At 50.4% G+C, this 10,272-nt stretch overlaps 2 long non-coding RNA genes across 10 annotated transcripts; both read right to left on the bottom strand.

The window, feature by feature from the left end:
• Positions 1–595: 595 nt before the first annotated feature.
• On the bottom strand, positions 596–8,320 carry LOC127381482 (uncharacterized). 8 transcript variants are annotated; one of them, XR_007888726.1, is made up of 4 exons: positions 7,841–8,320; positions 6,392–7,664; positions 2,860–6,065; positions 596–714 (listed from the first exon to the last, which is right to left on the bottom strand). It is a non-coding gene; the product is annotated as an uncharacterized LOC127381482 (long non-coding RNA). The 8 variants fall into 8 exon arrangements; XR_007888730.1 differs by lacking the exon at positions 7,841–8,320 and having other exon boundaries at positions 2,860–2,962; positions 3,495–6,065; positions 6,392–7,828; XR_007888729.1 differs by lacking the exon at positions 7,841–8,320 and having other exon boundaries at positions 2,860–5,117; positions 5,892–6,065; positions 6,392–7,828.
• A 139-nt stretch (positions 8,321–8,459) lies between these two features.
• LOC127381256 (uncharacterized) lies at positions 8,460–9,254 on the bottom strand. Of its 2 annotated transcripts, none has more exons than XR_007888677.1 (5): positions 9,126–9,254; positions 8,993–9,045; positions 8,838–8,901; positions 8,690–8,760; positions 8,460–8,506 (listed from the first exon to the last, which is right to left on the bottom strand). It is a non-coding gene; the product is annotated as an uncharacterized LOC127381256 (long non-coding RNA). The 2 variants fall into 2 exon arrangements; XR_007888678.1 differs by having other exon boundaries at positions 9,146–9,254.
• Positions 9,255–10,272: the final 1,018 nt, after the last annotated feature.

The following is a 10,272-nucleotide window of genomic DNA, read 5'->3' as shown; positions in this document are numbered from 1 at the left end:
ACAGAGATAGGGGGAACAGAAAGAGAGGGGGGACACAGGAGGGGCAGAGACATGGCGGGAGGGGACAGAGAGGAGGGGCAACAGAGAGGTAGGGGGCGAGAGGGAGGAGGGGGATGAGAGACAAATTTAGACAGAAATTTAGAAAGAGTTGGCCTGAAAGAAGAGAGGTGGCAAGAAAGAGAGGTGGAGCATTATTCAGAGACAAAGTTGGGATTAACACGTCGCTTTTCTCACCTGATCAGGAGTCTGCTACTCCTGTGGCCATGGCACCTCCCAGGATGGTGACTGAATCCCATGGCGCTCGCTGACCCGCTTCTTCCCGCTCTCCTCTTCCCCTCCCATGCTCTTCCCGCTCTCCCCCTCACACATTCACGGGACCACTGTTCCCGCCCGCCCACACCACCGCTTGGCACCCAGCGTGCCACCATCTGATCTCCTTATGAGACAGCCGAGACAGCAGCAAGACCTGGCACGGGCAGGCAGCACCGTGACCAACCGAGGCCAAGTCCATCAGGCCCTGCTGGAGTGCAGGGAGCGCTCTCTGCCAGTCTTTTGAGCACCACAACTGACAGGCCATGGACACAAGGTCCCTTTGCCCACAGTGCCTTGCTCCTTCCTCCCCTTCAGTCCTCTGCTCCTCTTCTCGCTCGTTCTTGACTCACGGTTCCTTCCCCACGTGATGGATGACTCTTCTTTCTTCTCCACCAGCAGCTGCTGTCAAAACAGAAGGACAAGGTCAAGACCCAGAAGTCCCTGCTCCTCTGCCTGGAGGACAGAGGGGTGCTGAGCCGGCCCCTGCACAGAAGCTCTGCACAGCACCACCTGATCCCTGGCCCTTCTTCTACTCCTACCCCCCATCCCCTATCAAGAAGTGACCACCCCCCCACACCACAGCCCCCCCAGGAAAAAACCTCGCCAATCTGCTTCTCTCATCCGACCGCGGCTCCAGGCACCTGCCGAGTTCCAGACGGTGCTGGAGGTGGGCTCCGAGGGGGGCACCCTGGGCAAATGCAGCCGGGCAAGCCAAGCAGCAGCCAAAGAGGCTGCTCAGCCCTGCTTGCAACACCCGGGGAGCCAGACAGCTCGGCCTTCCCCCCCATGACAAGGATCAGCGCTCAGCAGCCAGGAGGTGGAGACAGGGTGATGGGGCCCCAGCCTCAAGGACAGGGGGAGCAGACCCCCTGCCCCACAAACCCTGCCCCAACGCCTCTGAAAGGCCGGGCCCAGAGAGACCCGCCTGATGACAGGGGGTCCCCTCCCACCCTCCCTCCCAGCACCTCCCACCAGCCGCAGGGGATGCACACAGCCCTGCTCACAGGCTGCTCCCCCTCGGCTCGGCGCTCCCCAGAAACCTCAGGGAGCCCGAGACTCTGACCTAAGCCCAGCTTGTGGGCTGGCCCTCCTGCCTGCAGCACAACACCGCGGCTTCAGGAGCCCCATTTCCCACCCCCAGCTGTGGAGACTGTGGCTCTCAGCCTCCTCCCAGGGTTGCCCCTCTCTCTGGCCAGCCCAACCTGGCCAAAGGAGCTGGCAATGCTCTTGCCCCAAGGCAACAATCGACCCTTGACCATCCATCCCCAGAAGAGTTCAGATCCTCAACAAGCTGCACCAACCCCCTGACCACCCTCCTCCCCTCAGGTGCTCTTCCCCTCAGGGATCTTCCCCTTCCCCCTCAGGGATCTTTCCCCCCTCTCTTTCTCCCCTCAGGTGCTCTTCTGCCCTAAGGGATGTTTCCCTTCTCCTCTTCCCCTCAGGTGCTCTTCCCTTTCCCTTTACCCCTCCGAGATCCACCTCTCCCCCTCAGGTTTCTTCCCCCTCTCTGCTTCCTCTCAGGTGCTCTTCCCCTTTCTCCCCTCAGGGATCCATCTCTCCCCCTCAGGGATCTTCCCCCTCTCCTCTCCCTCTCAGCTGCTCTTCCCCTTCCCCTTTCCCCCTCAGGGATCGATCTCTCTCCCTCTCGCGCTCTTCCCGCCCTCCTCTCCCCCTCACGCGCTCTCCCCCCCTCCCCTCTCCCCCTCCCCCAGGCGCGCGACTCTTCCCGCCCCGCGCTCGCGGCCGCTGCTCCCCCCGCCCCCGCTAGAGACGCCCCCGCGAGACGCCCGCGCGCTTCCCGCCGCAGGGGGCACGCGCCCCGCCCGCCCCGCCCCTCCCCGGGCGGGTCCCCCCCCCCGCAGGCGCGCGACCCCCGCTCAGGCGCCCCCCCCCAACCGTCCGACCCCTCCCCCCCCCTCCCGGCGGGGACGGGAGAGAGAAATAAAGAGGGAGGGTAAGAAAGGGGGGGGGGGGGGGGCGAGAAAAGGGGCGGGAAAGGGGGGAAGCCGGGAAGGGGGGGGGGGGCGGCAAGACAGACGGAACGGGGGTGCTAAAGCAGGAAAGGGGGCAAGAAAGCAAGGAAGAAAAGATGCAGCCAGAAAGAGAAGATACTTTTGTAGAAAGAAAGCCATGTGGAGAGAAAGGAAGAAATAAATTCAGATATAAATTTATAAAGATATTAAGAAAAATTTAAAGAAATAAATATATTTGGAAAGAAAGAAATTCCTAAAGAAAGCAAGCATGCTTGTGTTGCTCTGCATCTAAACTGCTAACTTGAAAAAGAGAGAAAAAGAAAGTAACAGTAACAGTAGGAGTAGAAATAACAACAACAACCACCAAATTCTACTTCAGGATAACAATGCCAAGTTCCATAAATAAGTGAAAACATTTGACCTCCAGGCACAAGAGGTGTCAGTGAAAATGCCATGAAAGCTGCATTTTAATTTGTCCACTTAATTTCTCCAGGAAGAACCACCCAAGGTCACCTGCAATTAGAAGAGCTTTGAATTCTGCTGTTGAGGGGCAGAAAATAAGAAAAGGATTTACCTCAGCAGCAGCCTGCAAGTCTGTGTAATGCATCTGAGCTGGGAGAAGCTGCATCTTGAACCATTCCTCCAGAGCCTCATCTGTGGACCTAGTTACCTTTTAACTGACAAAGTGAAAATGCACCTGTCATTACAGCATAAGAAAAGACTGTTTCTGTTCTTCAGGTGCTTCCAACCTGATCCTGAAGAAGTCATTTAGGGGGAACAGCTGAATGTGATTGAGGAACCTCAACACTTTTGAGGGCAATAGGACCAGATCCTGAACAGTGCATGGATAAATTTCAAGCTACTACAAAACCAGGATGAAATAAATGAATCATACAGAGCTTTGGGAAACAAGTACATACAAACAGAATGCATAAATCTGCATACATGCAAATCAGTCAGGAAACCATTAGAGAGGTATCATGTCATCCCTTGAGCTTTGCTTTTGCTCCCCTTTCAAAGATGCTCTGTACAACAACTGCCCATCTCACAGGAGTTTATGGTGAGTCTGATTTGCATCATGCTATTTACCACTGTGCACAGCTCCCTTGCAGAAAGTTAAGAGAAAACCTGGAGATGGCTGTAGCTGCAGCAAGCACCTAACACTGCCTAGAAGTCCATGACATGCAGAAATATTGAATGTATTTTTACCAAAAGTTCCAGCTTTTGTTACTGTCACTCTGGCATCTTCCTCAAAAGAGGAGGAGAAAAGATCTTGGAGAAAATGCAGGAGCAGGGAAAGTGTGAAGGAGATGTGAACACACAACAGCAGACCTTTGCTGGGAGACAGATGGGGGTGTTTAAACCTCCTGCTGAGATTCCCACTGATCCCTGCTGAAGGTAGAAGACCTGGAACCAGCTATCAGGCTCCAGGCAGCCAGGGAAAAATGCTGTGAATGACATCAGTCCTGTCCCTGCTCTTCTCTGAGGACTCACTCCCTCAAGATCAGAGCTGTGACTTTAGCAGGCCAAGCCCTGCTCAGAGACAGAGGTTATTTTAGAGTATTTTAGATTAGACAACAAATTAATTTCAAATTAGTGTGGGATGTTCTCACAATTTCTTTTAGCTTTGATAAAACCAGTAAGTCAAAGTGTTTGGTTAGGTAACAAAAAACAGTAAAAAATAAAAATAAAAAAAAATCAGATGCCAAATGGTGTTCTTCCTCTTGCAGTCAGCATGGTTTTCCAGGTAAATTTCTTTTTCTCCCCCCCCCCCCAAATTCTGGAAAATCTTTATTTAAAATTGTTAAAAGAATCCTTTGCAAGTACAGACTAATATTTCCAATATATTTTTCTAGCCTCTTTTATTAATGTATTTTTTGGTACTAAAGCTTTTGTAAACAAAGTCTGCTAGGTCTATTAAGATGGAGATATTTTTACTACAATAGAATGAGTTTCTCCCCACACCAATTGGCATATATTAAAGTAACCCATACTGCCTCTTAAGACCAGAGCTTTTTGCTTTACATACCTATGAGTTTTTCTGCATGGAGAAACAAACCAAGTCAGGCAATGCTGTTATATAAATAAAAAATTATTTATGTAACATTAAAATACTCTCAGGTCTCTGCATCTTCTTTTAACCTGATTAATAAAGTTTATCTCGGGATATAGCTCATCCTAATTTATGCATGTTACCTTTTCTTGGGTTTCACTGAGATAAGCTTCCTGGAGTTGATTTTCCACATAACTCACTCTTAGTCATGTAAAATCAACTTTAAAAGAAAAGAATAAATGGAAAATCCCAGCAGTTCAGCTGATAGACTGCTCAAAGAGACCATAGAACCCCACTTGGTAAAGAAATGCACCAGCTGAGATCAGTTTTGTTCATCTGAACTGTTGCTTTTTAAAGCACAGAATCTATATGGGGAATTTCAGTTGTCCCTATAATAAGCAGAACACTGAAACTCACTGAGCTACTTCAGAGTTTCACATTTCATTATCATTTTCCTCTTCTATCATGAGACAGAGGAGCAGAAGCTCCTCTTGAGACTTGAGAATGTCTTCCCTGGTTGCTTTCTGCATAAAGATGAGTATTTTAACTGCATCTTCCAGTCCAAGTTCAAACACTAAGACCTCAGATCATGCACCTTAGGCAGAAAAATAAGGAAAACAGCAAAGCTCCAGAAATTAAAGATGGGATTTACCTCTGGCAGGTTTCCAGCGGTTGAAAGGGAGTATGAGAAATATTTGTTCAGCATCTGAACACACCAGTGGCTGGTATCTGCTTCAGGTGTCATGGTCAGTCTGCCTTGGGATTTCTCCAGCAAGTTCCTAGGAAATCAGGGGTATTTCCAGGAGGCTTGCCCAACACGGCCAGGTTTTACTCCACAAAAAAATCCAACTTATGAACCACAGTGTTTCCAGCTTTCCTAGAGGATGATCCTATTCCTATGCATGATTTTCTACAAAGAGCCTCCCAGAGACCAGGGTCTGGCGACAGCAGCTTGTGACTCCATTATGAAGTGAAAAATAATGCGTTATTAATTGATTAGCAACAAGTGTGTCACTTTTTCAAAGAAGTAAGTCTTATAAACAAGTCTGTGAAGTTCTGAAATTGTTCAGAATTATTTTTCCATCAATATTCTGAGTGCTGGTTTTTCTATCAATGTCTGCTTACATTTAAAAAAAGGCTGGGAAAGTGTGTTTGAGAAGCAGCACAAAAAACATTTGAGGCCAAAAAAATCATTACGGATTGCAACAACAGAGAAGTTTGGTACTTTCCATCAAGTCCATTTTCCAGCACAGATCTGGTCACCGCTTGTATGGAGACTTGTATGTCTCCATCTTAGACAAAAAAAGCATTTTGTGAAGAAATGGCTTCTTAGCAGGAAGAAGCCAACCTACACCAGGCTCTAAGTGTTATGCAGCTCTTCAATCAATGCAATAGGAAAGCTTAGGTTCTGTGGCAGGTCCCTCATGCACTGGGAAACACTTGGACCTGGAGGGGAAGCAAGTCTCTCCTATGCTGACAGTCTGGAACCACGGGGGAAGAGGATGACACGCAGGACTGGCACGGAGGTGGGAATCCTGCATCACTTCACTCACATGCTGACTGTGAGAGGATGCAGAAGGTGCTCTGGGGCCTTCCCAAATCTCTCCGGAGTCCTGACCACAAGCTGCCAAGCTGCTGTTTGTCTCTGGAAATGCAATGCACAGCACCAGGCCATCCTGAACAATCCAGGCAGGGACCCCAGGGGACTAGGAGGGCTTGTGTACCACCTATGAACACAACCAAGGGATGCTCCTAAAACAACTGACAACATGACACCTGAAAAACACCTGCTACTTCAGCCCACTAGTCACTGCTCACCTCCCCCAAGTCACCTGCAGTGCTGATGTCCTGCTCTGCTCCTGGCTTTGTGCCTCCAAAATAAAAACCCCAACACCTAGAAGGCAGCCAACACAGCCACCACTTGCTTCTTCCCTCCAACACCGTCGCCCAAACTCACCTTCCAGCGCTCTGCTCCCTCCGTGCCTTTTGGCTTGTCCCTCTGCATAACACTGCACCTCAAACCTGCTGCTTCAGCACCCCATCCATCACTCACCTTGCCAGAGGCCGCTCTGCTGATAACATCTCGCTTCACACTTGGATTTGCACCCAGAAAATCCAGCCAGAGAAGCTCAAGCTTGTCAGAACCACCAGCTGTCCTGCCGATACTCCGGCGCTGGATGCCTGTCCTTCTTCAGCCGGCACTCTGCTCCCCTCTTCCGTGCCCTTGGCCTTGCTGCTTGTTGCTCTGCATCTGAAACAACACAAACACACCCTGTAAAGCAAGTCACCCGCACAACCACAGGTAGCTTGGTGAGGCCAGAGGTCTCTCTGCCTTTTGCATATACCTTCTCACTACAGCTAGAAGAAAAGCCAGCTAGGGAGCCCCATCTGTGCAAGCTAAGGCACCTTCCAGATCTGACCCGCTCCCCTTCCACACTAACTGCTGCTCCCAACCAGTCACGAGGTTCAGACTGGACCCCCTTGCTTTCTAAACTCCTTCTCAGAGGAGTCTAGGTGCGGCTGGATCCAATCCTAGCCCCGGACCATAAAGAAAAGTGAACACAACTGTGGCAGCTGCCTACAACTGTTTGCCCAGAGATGGACCGTATGGTCTCTGCCAACAGAACTGGTCCAAACCAACTTACTTCCACAGCCCCATAAAGCTATGCTACCCTGCCATCAGTACTGCTGCATCCCTGGGCAGGGCAGCTCCAACCCTCACACACAGACCAGGACTACACACGGACACCCCGAGTGTTATACCTCGTTATACCAAAAGTGGGGTCATTCACCTGGTATGCAAGATGCCAAAATGCATACAGAGCCAAGGTATTTTAATTAATTTCATTCATTTAGGCAAACACAAGGCAAGAGGGGGTTAGACACAAAGCTGCCCCCTGAAGTAGCAAGGCTATGTACATTTATGCACTTGTGGTTAGTTTCCTCCACCTAATACATGTTCACAGTTACTCTACTCTGATTGGTTAGTGAATTTCTCCCTCTGATTGCGAGATACAGCACACACAGTGGGTAGGTCTTAGTTGGAGGTGGGCAGCCTAAATGCTGAAGGTCTGGTTTCCATATTGTTGATTTTGTCACGAGCAGACGTCGCTCAGCTACAGCAACTTCAGCAATTCTGCCACATTTTAAGCAAAGCACGTGCTTCCCCATCTTCTTGTTTCAACAAGATCAGGATTTTTTTCACAAGACCTTTGTAACTTTCTATAAGTCTCTTGTCCTTGCTCAGTGAAAGATTCCCACAGGGAAGGTGATGCTGGCAGAGAAGCCTTGCAGTGCCACAATGGCACGGATGCTCTAAAGCAGACCTGCCAAGGAGAGGCAATTGCAGCCACACACAAAAGAAAGCTGCCATCAAAACCAGAATAAGGGATGTGTGAGAAGCCATGCTTGAAGACCCAAGACCAGTGAGGACATGAGGATGAAACCCCAGAAGATGACTCTGTGGAAACAGAAGTCTCAAGAGCAGAGCTGCAGGCAGCACCTGGCTGGCCACTGCAAGAGATGAACGCTCAGAAACAGCCAGGATGTGACACACGCCAAAGAGATGCACGCATCAAGCTGTAATTGTGAGATGAGAAGGGCTCAACAGGCTCTGTGCCTGTGAAGTGATGCATTCCGGACTCTTGGGAGGGCTACCGAGGTGCCTGCTGGTCACCGAGCTATGGAGGCACCAAGAGCCAAAGAACATACAGTCTGAGACACAGAAAACAGACGACACGAAGTACACGCCAGACACAGGTTGGAGCTGCCCTGCCCTGTACACGCTGACATTGTGCTGAAGAGTAACCCGTCCCTTGACCTGCCCCAAGGGGACTGTGCCCTGCCAGTCCTCTCCCCTACACCAACTTTGAAAACCTCCCCTCCAATCCCCAACCTTGTCCCCTCCTCCCAGACCCTCCACTTAGCTTTCAGATGGCCGGGGCTCTGCAGCCTTCCTCCTCGACAAGCCATCCTTGCCGGGATGTTCCTGCCATTGCCAGGCTCCTCAGTGATCTGGAAAAACACCAATAAACCCACAATTAGTACTGATAAGCATCACATCAGCCACTGCCAACCTCTTCAACATCCCCTGCTCAGAACCCCCATGGGGTTCTGCTCACCTGCTGGTTCCAGAATCAGATGCTGAGGCCATCCTTGCTTGTAGCATCTAAGATACCAAAAGACCCAAATCACTGCTGTGCTTGTGACAAGTACCACGACCCTCCTTGCTAGCACCCTGGCTCACCCCAAACACCCACCCAATCCCAATGGCAGCCTGCACAGCACCTACACACCCAAGAGGTAAACGCTTCACTGAGTTCCCACAGGTAATTTTCTCCTAGACACCAACCTGGCTGATGCCTGTGTCATCTCCACAGATGGCCCGTTGGCATGCTGCTCCACTGCTCCAAGGCTGCAAAACTGAAGCAAACAGCACATGCTGAGACACTGCCTGAGCCCACAGCCTGCCCACAGCTATTCCCATCTACCACTCTCACCTTCGTGGCTCACCTGTCCGGCCTCTGATGGTCACAGGGTGCCACGTCCAGCCCTGTGTGCTGCCTGGAAAACACAAACAAGGGATGCTCATCACACACTGACAACACAACACCTGGAAAACAACTGCCAGATCAGCCTGCTAATTGTCACTGACCTTGCTCGAGTCACCTCCAGTGCAGATCTCCCGCTTCCCTCGGTGCTTTGCACCTACAAAACAAACCCAAACCACGAGCCAGTCGATAGAGGCACCAGTCACACCTTCCCTCACAACCCAGGGGACAACTCACCCAGACTCTTCAATACGCACCGACCCAGCTCCTCACCGGGCTCTGCTCCTCTCCTCCACCACCCTCTGCTGTGTGACTCCTCTCCCTGCATCTGAAAAAGCAGTAACAAGCAATCAGCTGGATGCAATTCCAGAGATTCTCATTTAGGAACATCTTCGAGATCCTAAGTACCTACAAGGGAGCTAAAAACCAAGTTAACATTACGCCCCACACATTCAGGCCTTAACAACCTGGACACCCAGCCTGCTTGGCTATGGCTCCAGCAGCCTCTCCCAGGTGGCTCCAGCCACCCCCTCTCAAAAACACTATGAAAATGGCCACCCTCCCCTGCTGAGGGCTGCTACTTCACTTCAAATGCTCCATCTGCACCCCAACAGGCACAGACAGCACAGCAACACAAACCACAGGCTCTCCTTGCTATTCTTCTCCCAACCCCACAGTTGCTGCACCCTCCAGAGAGAGCAGCTCCAACCCAACTGCACAGACACAACACACGAGCACAAAGGATGCAACAGTGAGAGGAAACTCTCACCAAGAAAAATTACTCCTTCAACGTAAATGCCACCAGGTGGCAAGACATACAGGACTGCAAGCATAGGGCCTCCTTGGTTTCTAAATTCCTTCTCAGGGAGAAGCCAAGTTGCAGCTGGATCCAGTCTTTACCTGCACCCATAAAGAGAAGCTCAGACCTTCAGCTTCAGTTCTGCCACAGAACCAGTTTATAGCAGCTTGAGCTGGGTGCCTCCAGAGATGGACCCCACCTGGACCGTACCTGTGCCTTTCAAAGGCTCACAGTCTGACCACATTCTTGTAGATGCAACCATTCATTCAATTATCTCCCATTATTATGACATGTTCCGAGTGGTTCTATGCTCCTCTGAGGGTCCCTGTTTACCATCAGTCACTTGTCTGGACAATTTCTCTTTGCTGTCTTCCAGTTGTTTCTCAGCTGGATAATTCTTCCACATTTTGATTTCTCCAACTTAAGTTTTTGTCAACACACCTTCCCATTGTAGATAATAGTTTTGAGTAATTATCTTGCTGTCTACATCTTGTTTCAATATTGTTACAGGTGGTAGAGTGAAAGTCTAAGGTTCATCACAGGAGTTCAGCTAAAGATTAATTAGAACTGCAGCCTAAGGCCTTA

This window comes from Apus apus, chromosome 2 (assembly GCF_020740795.1).
Source record: "Apus apus isolate bApuApu2 chromosome 2, bApuApu2.pri.cur, whole genome shotgun sequence".
In the NCBI taxonomy this organism is placed as follows: domain Eukaryota; kingdom Metazoa; phylum Chordata; class Aves; order Apodiformes; family Apodidae; genus Apus; species Apus apus.
The sequence above is the reverse complement of the archived record's forward strand: the minus strand, read 5'-3'. Positions and strand labels throughout refer to the sequence as shown.